Genomic DNA, 10,943 nt, shown 5'->3' on the forward strand with positions numbered 1-10,943 from the left:
AAGGAATCCTGGCACACACACACACACATGTAGACACACACACATGTAGACACACACACATGTAGATACACACACACACATGTAGACACACACACATGTAGACACACACACATGTAGACACACACATGTAGACACACACACACGTAGCCACACAACAACAACAACCGCCATTCGCCACTAAGTGGCGGTGACGTCACCACGACGCTTGTGCCAGGCTATGTGCACCCTGAGGCCACGTGAAGTGTCGAACGCCCGCTGGCAGGAGGTCACGGGTCAGACCCAGGTGCCACGGGTCGACTGACTGAGATGACTGGCTGATGCACCACCTGTGCCCCCTACTGTGCCAACCTGCTGTGCTTTAGCCACCCGGCGCACTGCTCGTTGTTGTGAGCGTCGCTCCTCCGCCCTCCGTTGTTGTTGGAGGGCGACTGCCTCCAACTGCCCAGTAGCATCCTTCACGAGCCTCCTCCACAGAGGCCGATCTTGACACCGCTGGTACCAGTCATCGGCAAGTCCACTCAGCTCCACGTCCTCCTGTACCACATCACTTCCGTTTAGCCCCCCTCGATCCGGCCGAACAAAAGCTGTTTCGGCATGCGGTGGCTGGGCATGCGGGCTACATGACCCAGCCACACACACAGACACATGCACACACACAGACACACACACGAAAACACACACGCATATACACAGAGACACAAAGATAAAAGACTAAGATCCCCCGTATAGCCTTAACAGACTGTAGGGGCAAGTGCTGCTAGCGAGCACCTATGAAGGCCGGTAACGGTACACGAGGGGGTGGGTGGCCAGCACCACGCCCGACCGCCTTTGTCTCCCTAGTGGCGATGTTTACACACCGCACCAGGTACTCATTTGAGGCTGAGTCGACCTAGGGGAGGCCCGGGACCGGTTCAGAAAATCGTCACTGGTGTTGGCCGTGAGCAGGAATTGAACCCGTGTCGCCGGGTTCATAGCGCAGCGCGCTAACCGCTACACTATCGCTCCCCGCTAGAGACATACACACAGACACACGCACACACACACGCACACATACAGACACACACACACAGACACACGCACACACACACACAGACACACACGCAAACACACACGCACATACACAGAGACACACAGGCACACATACAGACACACACACAGACACACACACACGCACAAACACACACGCACACATACAGACACACACACATACAGACACACACACACACACAAACACACATACAGACACACACACGCACACATACAGACACACACACAGACACACACGCACACACACACACACAGACACACACACGCAAACACACACGCACATACACAGAGACACATACAGACACACACACACACACGCACACATACAGACACACACACACGCAGGCTAAAACAAAAAAATTCCCTGGGTGGTGAGGACGTGGAACAGGACATGAGATAATGCCCATTGAAGAAACCTCCTCCACACACAAAGACAAAGCACCCCCGCATAGCCTCAACAGGCTGTAGGGGCAAGTGCTGCTGTTAGCGAGAAGCAGGGCCACGTCTCAGAAGGCCGGCACGGCACACCGGGGACCTGGGTTTGTTAAGCACCACGCCCGGCCGCCTTTGTCTCCCTAGTGGCCAAGTTTACATATCGCACTAAGTGCTCATTTGAGTCGACATAGGGGACATTCACACACACGCACGAACTCACACACACACACACACGAACTCCACACACACACGCACGAACTCCACACACACGCACGAAATCCACACACACACACGAACACACACACACACGAACACACACACAAACCCACGAACTCACACACACACGAACTCACACGCACTCACACACAAACCACCTCACACGCACTCACACACAAACCACCTCACACACACACACGAACTCACACACACACACAGGAACACACACACACACAGGAACACACACGAACTCACACAACACAGGAACACACACACACACGAACTCTCACACACACACACGAACTCACACACACACACGAACTCACACACACACACGAACTCACACACACGAACTCACACGAACTCACACACACACGAACTCACACACACACACACACCACCTCACACACACACACAAACTCACACACACACCACCTCACACACACACAGGAACACACACACACGAACTCACACACACACACACACGAACTCACACACACACACACCACCTCACACACACACACGCGCACCACCACCACCAAACCCCATCCATTGGCGGTTTCACAACGCCGTCATCTGCAACCTCAATCATCCTCCGTCTTATCATCAACATCTTCAACAACAGCCGCGGTGGATCCACTGCTGGATGAATGCCTCACCAAGCCCCTCTCTCTCTCTCTCCTGCTGATGTAACGATGCGCCCAGCAGCTGCTGCCTACACTCCGCGAGGCGAGATAATTCTCGCTCCATCTCCCCCGTGGACGTCGCTCGGACTCGTTCCAATCCTTTGCCTTCAAATCCGTTGCTCGCCTCCACCCTTGGACCATCGTCACCCCCATAGCCATCGTCCCCCCCATAGTCATCGTCACCCCCATAGCCATCGTCACCCCATAGCCATCGTCACCTCCATAGCCATCGTCACCCATAGCCATCGGCACCCATAGCCATCGTCACCCATAGCCATCGTCACCCCCATAGCCATCGTCACCCATAGCCATCGTCACCCCATAGCCATCGTCACCCATAGCCATCGTCACCCATAGCCATCGTCACCCATAGCCATCGTCACCCATAGCCATCGTCACCCCCATAGCCATCGTCACCCCATAGCCATCGTCACCCATAGCCATCGTCACCCCCATAGCCATCGTCCCCCACAGCCATCGTCACCCATAGCCATCGTCACCCCCATACCCATCGTCACCCCATAGCCATCGTCACCTCCATAGCCATCGTCACCCCCATAGCCATCGTCACCCCCATAGCCATCGTCACCCCCATAGCCATCGTCACCCATAGCCATCGTCACCCCCATAGCCATCGTCACCCATAGCCATCGTCACCCATAGCCATCGTCACCCATAGCCATCGTCCCCCCCATAGCCATCGTCACCCCATAGCCATCGTCACCCATAGCCATCATCCCCCATAGCCATCGTCCCCCCCATAGCCATCGTCACCCATAGCCATCGTCACCAACAGCCATCGTCACCCACAGCCATCGTGCCCCCACAGCCATCGTGCCCCCCACAGCCATCGTGCCCCCCACAGCCATCGTGCCCCCACAGCCATCGTGCCCCCCACAGCCATCGTGCCCCCCACAGCCATCGTGCCCCCACAGCCTTATTGAATCAGAATCAGGATTTGTATTGATATTGCTCGAGGAATCCGATGAGCTATGAAGCTCTTTTGTCACCGACGTCAAGTCGGGGGCCACGGGGCAAGGACGTGACGACAACAGTCAGACAAACACGACAACAGTCAGACAAACACGGCAACAGTCAGACAAACACGACAACAGTCAGACAAACACGACAACAGCCACACAAACACAACAACAGTCACACAAACACAACAGTCAGACAAACACGACAACAGTCACACAAACACGGCAACAGTCACACAAACACGACAACAGTCAGACAAACACGGCAACAGTCAGACAAACACGACAACAGTCACACAAACACGACAACAGTCACACACGACAACAGTCAGACAAACACGACAACAGTCACACAAACACAACAACAGCCACACAAACACGACAACAGTCACACAAACACGACAGTCACACAAACACGACAACAGTCACACACGACAACAGTCAGACAAACACGACAACAGTCACACAAACACGGCAACAGTCAGACAAACACGGCAACAGTCAGACAAACACGACAACAGTCAGACAAACACGGCAACAGTCAGACAAACACGACAACAGTCACACAAACACGACAACAGTCAGACAAACACGGCAACAGTCAGACAAACACGACAACAGTCAGACAAACACGGCAACAGTCACACACGACAACAGTCACACAAACACGGCAACAGTCAGACAAACACGACAACAGTCAGACAAACACGACAACAGTCAGACAAACACGGCAACAGTCACACACGACAACAGTCAGACAAACATGACAACAGTCAGACAAACACGACAACAGTCAGACAAACACGACAACAGTCAGACAAACACGGCAACAGTCAGACAAACACGGCAACAGTCAGACAAACACGACAACAGTCAGACAAGCACGACAACAGTCAGACAAACACGACAACAGCCACACAAACACGACAACAGCCACACAAACACGACAACAGTCACACAAACACGGCAACAGTCAGACAAACACGGCAACAGTCATACAAACACGGCAACAGTCAGACAAACACGACAACAGTCACACAAACACGGCAACAGTCAGACAAACACGACAACAGTCACACAAACACGACAACAGTCACACAAACACGACAACAGTCACACAAACACGGCAACAGTCAGACAAACACGACAACAGTCAGACAAACACGGCAACAGTCAGACAAACACGACAACAGTCAGACAAACACGGCAACAGTCACACACGACAACAGTCACACAAACACGACAACAGCCACACAAACACGACAACAGTCAGACAAACACGGCAACAGCCACACAAACACGACAACAGCCACACAAGCACAAGACACGTGGCCTCCTGTCGGATTCTCAAAAAAGTTCACCTCTCGCCCCCCCCCCCCCAGACGTCTGCTTGACCCGCGTAGGCTCATTGTTGTTGTTGTTGTGGGGGGGGGAAGGAGTGTGGGATGGATGGGGGGGTCAGAACGCGTACGCATTAATGTGTCGTTTACCCGCCACCACCCGACACAGCCAAGCAGTGATGGTGGTGGTGATGATGCTGCTGCTGGATGTAATGACCGGTGGAACGTCACGGCGATCAAGTAGTAAACATCGCCGGGGGGTTGACGCTCCCCAACGCAAGCGGTTCGCTGAAACGAGTCACGAATCGTCGCCACGTTTCGTTCACGCGACGCGCAAACCTCTTTTCGGTTTTCATGAATCACTAACGTCATCATCATCATCACCATCATCATCAACATAATCACTAACATCATCAACATCATCAACATCACTAACATCATCATCATCAACATCACCACCATCATAATCACTAACATCATCATCATCACCATCATCATCAACATCACCACCATCATCACCAACACCACCACCATCATCACCAACACCACCAACATAATCACTAACATCATCATCATGAACATCACCACCATCATCACCAACATAATCACCACCATCATCACCAACACCACCACCATCATCACCAACACCACCAACATAATCACTAACATCATCATCAACACCACCACCAACACCACCAACATAATCACTAACATCATCAACAAAACCATCATCATCAACACCACCACCATCATCACCAACACCACCACCAACATAATCACTAACATCATCATCATCAACACCACCATCATCACCAACACCACCACCAACATCACCAACACCACCACCAACATAATCACTAACATCATCATCAACACCACGACCATCATCACCAACACCACCAACATAATCACTAACATCATCATCATCATCAACGCCACCAACATAATCACTAACATCATCATCATCATCAACATCACCACCATCATCACCAACACCACCAACATAATCACTAACATCATCATCAACACCATCACTATCATCACCAACACCACCAACATCATCACCAACACCACCACCAACATACTCACTAACATCATCATCATCAACATCACCATCATCACCAACACCAACATAATCACTAACATTATCATCATCATCACCACCACCAACATAATCACTAACATCATCATCAACACCACCACCACCATCATCAACACCACCACCAACATAATCACTAACATTATCATCGACACCACCATCATCACTAACATCATCATCAACACCACCACCACCAACATAATCACTAGCATCATCATCAACACCACCACTATCATCACCACCACCACCACCAACATCACCAACACCACCACCAACATAATCACTAACATCATCATCAACACCACCACCATCATCACCAACATAATCACTAACATCATCATCAAGACCACCACTATCATCACCACCACCACCAACATAATCACTAACATCATCATCAACACCACCGCCATCATCACCATCACCAACATAATCACTAACATTATCATCAACACCACCACCATCATCACCATCACCAACATAATCACTAACATCATCATCAACACCACCACCATCATCACCACCACCACCACCATAATCACTAACATCATCATCAACACCACCACCACCACCACCAAAATAATCACTAACATCATCATCAACACCACCACCATCATCACCATCACCAACATAATCACTAACATCATCATCAACACCACCACCACTATCATCACCACCACCAACATAATCACTAACATCATCATCAACACCACCACCACCATCATCACCACCACCACCACCAACATAATCATTAGCATCATCATCAACACCACCACCATCATCACCATCATAATCACTAACATCATCATCAATACCACCACCATCATCACCATCACCAACATAATCACTAACATCATCATCAACACCACCACCACCATCATCATCATCACCACCACCACCACCAACAACATAATCACTAACACCATCATCAACACCACCACCACCACCATCATCATCACCATCACCAACATAATCACTAACATCATCATCATCAACACCACCACCATCATCACCACCACCACCACCAACATAATCACTAACATCATCATCAACACCACCATCACCAACATAATCACTAACATCATCATCAACACCACCACCATCACCATCATCACCACCATGTGGCGGTGACGTCACCACGACGCTTGTGCCAGGCTATGTGCACGTTGAGGCCACGTGAAGTGTCGAACGCCCGCTGGCAAGAGGTCACGGTGCAGACCCAGGTGCCACGGGTCGACTGACTGAGATCACTGGCTGATGCACCACTTGTGCCAACCTGCTGTGCCTTAGCCACCCGGCGCTCCGCTCGTTGTTGTGAGCGTCGCTCCTCCGCCCTCTGTTGTTGTTGGAGGGCGACTGCCTCCAACTGCCCAGTAGCGTCCTTCACGAGCCTCCTCCACAGAGGTCGATCTTGACACCGCTGGTACCAGTCATCGGCAAGTCCACTCAGCTCCACGTCCTCCTGTACCACATCACTCCATCTTTTCTCTAGCCCGTGCCACTCACCCACTCACCCATCACTTCATCTCTTCTCTAGCCCGTGCCGCGCCTGTTTAGCCCCTTCGATCCAGTCAGCGCAGCCTTGCCTGCCGGAGGAGCTCACCGATGGGACTTTGTCCACATCTTTCAAGGATTTGTGAGTTCCTCACACAATCCAGCCTGGTTAAACCCAGGATGGATCGTAGGCAGGCCAGCCTAAATGTTTCTAACCGGTGAAGATGTTCCGTTAGGGGGGTCAACGTTTCCCAAGCGTAGAGAAGGGAGGGAATGACCGTGGCCGAGAAGACCTGAAGCTTCGTGCGGAGTGACAGAACAGGTAGCTTCCACACAGCGTTACGCAACCGATGAAAAGATATTGCCGCTCGACTGATTCGGAGTGAGACCTCTGCTGTGAAACCGGACATGGTCATGAGCACACTGTCAAGGTATGGGAAACTCTCCACTCTTTCATCCTTCAAATCCTGCAGAACCCGTCCAGCGGTCCAGACTGTTGTTATGATGTCATGTAGGGCAGTCTGTGCACAAACGCCACCCTTCCTCAGCATTTCGCTTGGGAGATCATCTCTGCCCGGTGCCTTTCCTGGTCTTAGGAAAGGCACCGGGGATCGCATTCAGTTCTTCCTCAACAGATGGCACCTCAGCCAGCCACACACAGGGGTGGATTCCTCCTCCAATATTTGAGGCACCGCAGCCTCAGCAGGGTCATCCCCACTTTGTCCCACGATGTTTTCCTGGCTGTGGGATTTCCCCTCCCCCAGGACCTCGCAGAAACGATCAGCAAATCACCACCACCATCATCACTACCACCACCATCATCATTACCACCACCATCATCACCATTATTATCACTACCACCACCACCAGCACTATCACAACCATCATCATCACTATCATAACCTCGATCAATCATCACCACCATCACCATCACCACCATCACCACCATCACCACCATCACCCCTACCAACACCACCGCCATCATCATCACCCCTACCAATACCACCACCATAACCCCTACCAACACCATCACCCCTACCAACACCACCATCATCACCCCTACCAACACCACCACCATCATCATCACCCCTACCAACACTAGCACCATCACCCCTACCAACACCACCACCATCACCCCTATCAACACCACCACCATCACCCCTATCAACACCATCACCATCATCACCCCTACCAACACCACCATCATCACCCCTACCAACACCACCACCATCATCACCCCTACCAACTGCACCATCATCACCCCTACCAACACCACCATCATCGCATTTAACGAACGCCTCCTTAGGGTTATGGGAAGACAAAGGCGGCCGGGCGTGGTCCAGGCCACGCCTGGCCCTGATAGGTGCTCGCTAACAGCACTCGCCCCAACAGCCCCTGTGGGCTACTCGGGGGATCTTTGTCTGTTTCATGAATGATGGTGGTGAATGTTAGTGATGCTGATGCTAGTGATGGTGATGATGTTAGTGATGGTGATGTTAGCGATGGTGATGTTAGCGATGGTGATGTTAGCGATGGTGATGTTAGTGATGGTGATACTAGTGATGGTGATGCTAGTGATGGCGATGTTAGTGATGGTGATGATGTTAGTGATGTTAGTGATGGTGATGATGTTAGTGATGGTGATGCTAGCGATGGTGATGTTAGCGATGGTGATGTTAGCGATGGTGATGCTAGTGATGGTGATGCTAGCGATGGTGATGATGTTAGTGATGGTGATGCTAGCGATGGTGATGTTAGTGATGGTGATGATGTTAGTGATGGTGATGCTAGCGATGGTGATGTTAGCGATGGTGATGTTAGCGATGATGATGTTAGTGATGGTGATGCTAGCGATGATGATGCTAGCGATAGTGATGTTAGCGATGGTGATGTTAGCGATGGCGATGTTAGTGATGGTGATGATGTTAGTGATGGTGATGCTAGTGATGGTGATGTTAGTGATGGTGATGATGTTAGCGATGGTGATGTTAGTGATGGTGATGCTAGTGATGGTAATGATGTTAGTGATGGTGATGCTAGTGATGGTGATGTTAGTGATAGTGATGATGTTAGCGATGGTGATGTTAGCGATGGTGATGTTAGTGATGGTGATGCTAGTGATGCTAGTGATGATGATGTTAGTGATGGTGATGATGTTAGTGATGGTGATGTTAGTGATGGTGATGATGTTAGTGATGGTGATGCTAGTGATGGTGATGTTAGTGATGGTGATGATGTTAGCGATGGTGATGTTAGTGATGGTGATGCTAGTGATGGTGATGATGTTAGTGATGGTGATGCTAGTGATGGTGATGTTAGTGATGGTGATGATGTTAGCGATGGTGATGTTAGCGATGGTGATGTTAGTGATGGTGATGCTAGTGATGCTAGTGATGATGATGTTAGTGATGGTGATGTTAGTGATGGTGATGCTAGTGATGCAAGTGATGATGATGATGTTAGTGACGTGATAATTACGGTGGTCATTGTGCGTGGGGCGTGCGTGATGGCGATGGGGGGAGGTGATCGTCCAGGTTCGATCCACTGCTGTATGAAGATCAGTGTTACGATGAAGATGTCTCTACCATGCGTGTGTTCTCTAATCCACGGGGATTTGATGTCATCGACATAATGACCATGCTGTGTCCACTGCTGGATGAAAGCCTCCCGCAGGCTCAGCGTCACAGCAGGTTGAGCCGACTCACCTCCAGCGACTGTTGCTGTTGTAGCCGAAGTTGTGGTAGTTGTAGTTTAGTTGTTGCGATAGTTGCAGTAGGCAGTAGTTCTTGCTGTGGAAGTTGCTGGGTGGCTTTCGATGTCGGAGTCTCACTTGGAGACGAAGGCGCTTAGAGAAATCCCAGCCTCGGAACTCGACTCGCCATCACTTCGCTCCACTCGCCATCACACGAAAACTCCACACCCCGTCTCACACATTCCTACCCCAGCTCCTCCCCCCTTCATCTCCCCCCTGCCTCCATCTCTCTCTCTCTCAATCTCCCCCCTGCCCCCCCCTCTCTCCATCTCCCTCCTGCCCCCCCTCTCTCTCCATCTCCCCTCCTGCCCCCCCCTCTCTCTCTCTCCATCTCCCTCCTGCCCCCCCCATCTCTCTCCATCTCCCGTCCTGCCCCCCCTCTCTCTCTCCATCTCCCTCCTGCCCCCCCTCTCTCTCCATCTCCCCCTGCCCCCCCTCTCTCTCCATCTCCCTCCTGCCCCCTCTATCTCTCCATCTCCCCCCTGCCCCCCCTCTCTCTCTCCATCTCCCTCCTGCCCCCCCTCTCTCTCCATCTCCCTCCTGCCCCTCCTCTCTCTCCATCTCCCCTCCTGCCCCCCCTCTCTATCTCTCTCCATCTTTCTCCTGCCCCCCCTCTCTCTCTCCTGCCCCCCCCTCTCTTTCTCCTGCCCCCCCTCTCTCTCCATCTCCCCCCTGCCCCCCCTCTCTCTCTCTCCATCTCCCCCCTGCCCCCCCTCTCTCCATCTCCCTCCTGCCCCCCCCTCTCTCTCCATCTCCCTCCTGCCCCCCCTCTCTCTCCATCTCCCTCCTGCCCCCCCTCTCTCTCTCCATCCCCCCCTGCCCCCCTCTCTCTCCATCTCCCTCCTGCCCCCCCTCTCTCTCCATCTCCCCCCTGCCCCCCCTCTCTCTCTCTCCATC

The 10,943-nt window shown here is 51.9% G+C and overlaps 1 protein-coding gene across 1 annotated transcript in view; it reads right to left on the reverse strand.

Annotated features, from left to right (window-relative positions):
- The window catches only part of LOC116955680 (arf-GAP with Rho-GAP domain, ANK repeat and PH domain-containing protein 1-like), a 49,285-nt gene extending 39,039 nt beyond the window's left edge, over nucleotides 1–10,246 (reverse strand). Inside the window, exon 1 of the mRNA XM_032976924.2 lies at nucleotides 10,000–10,246. The gene's annotated coding sequence lies outside the window, so the exon portion shown is untranslated. The remainder of the gene's footprint in view (nucleotides 1–9,999) is intronic.
- Between the last annotated feature and the right edge of the window lie 697 nt (nucleotides 10,247–10,943).

Source organism: Petromyzon marinus, chromosome 61, assembly GCF_048934315.1.
Source record: "Petromyzon marinus isolate PM22_M1 ecotype Great Lakes invasive population chromosome 61, UKy_Petmar_22M1.pri1.0, whole genome shotgun sequence".
Lineage (NCBI taxonomy): Eukaryota > Metazoa > Chordata > Hyperoartia > Petromyzontiformes > Petromyzontidae > Petromyzon > Petromyzon marinus.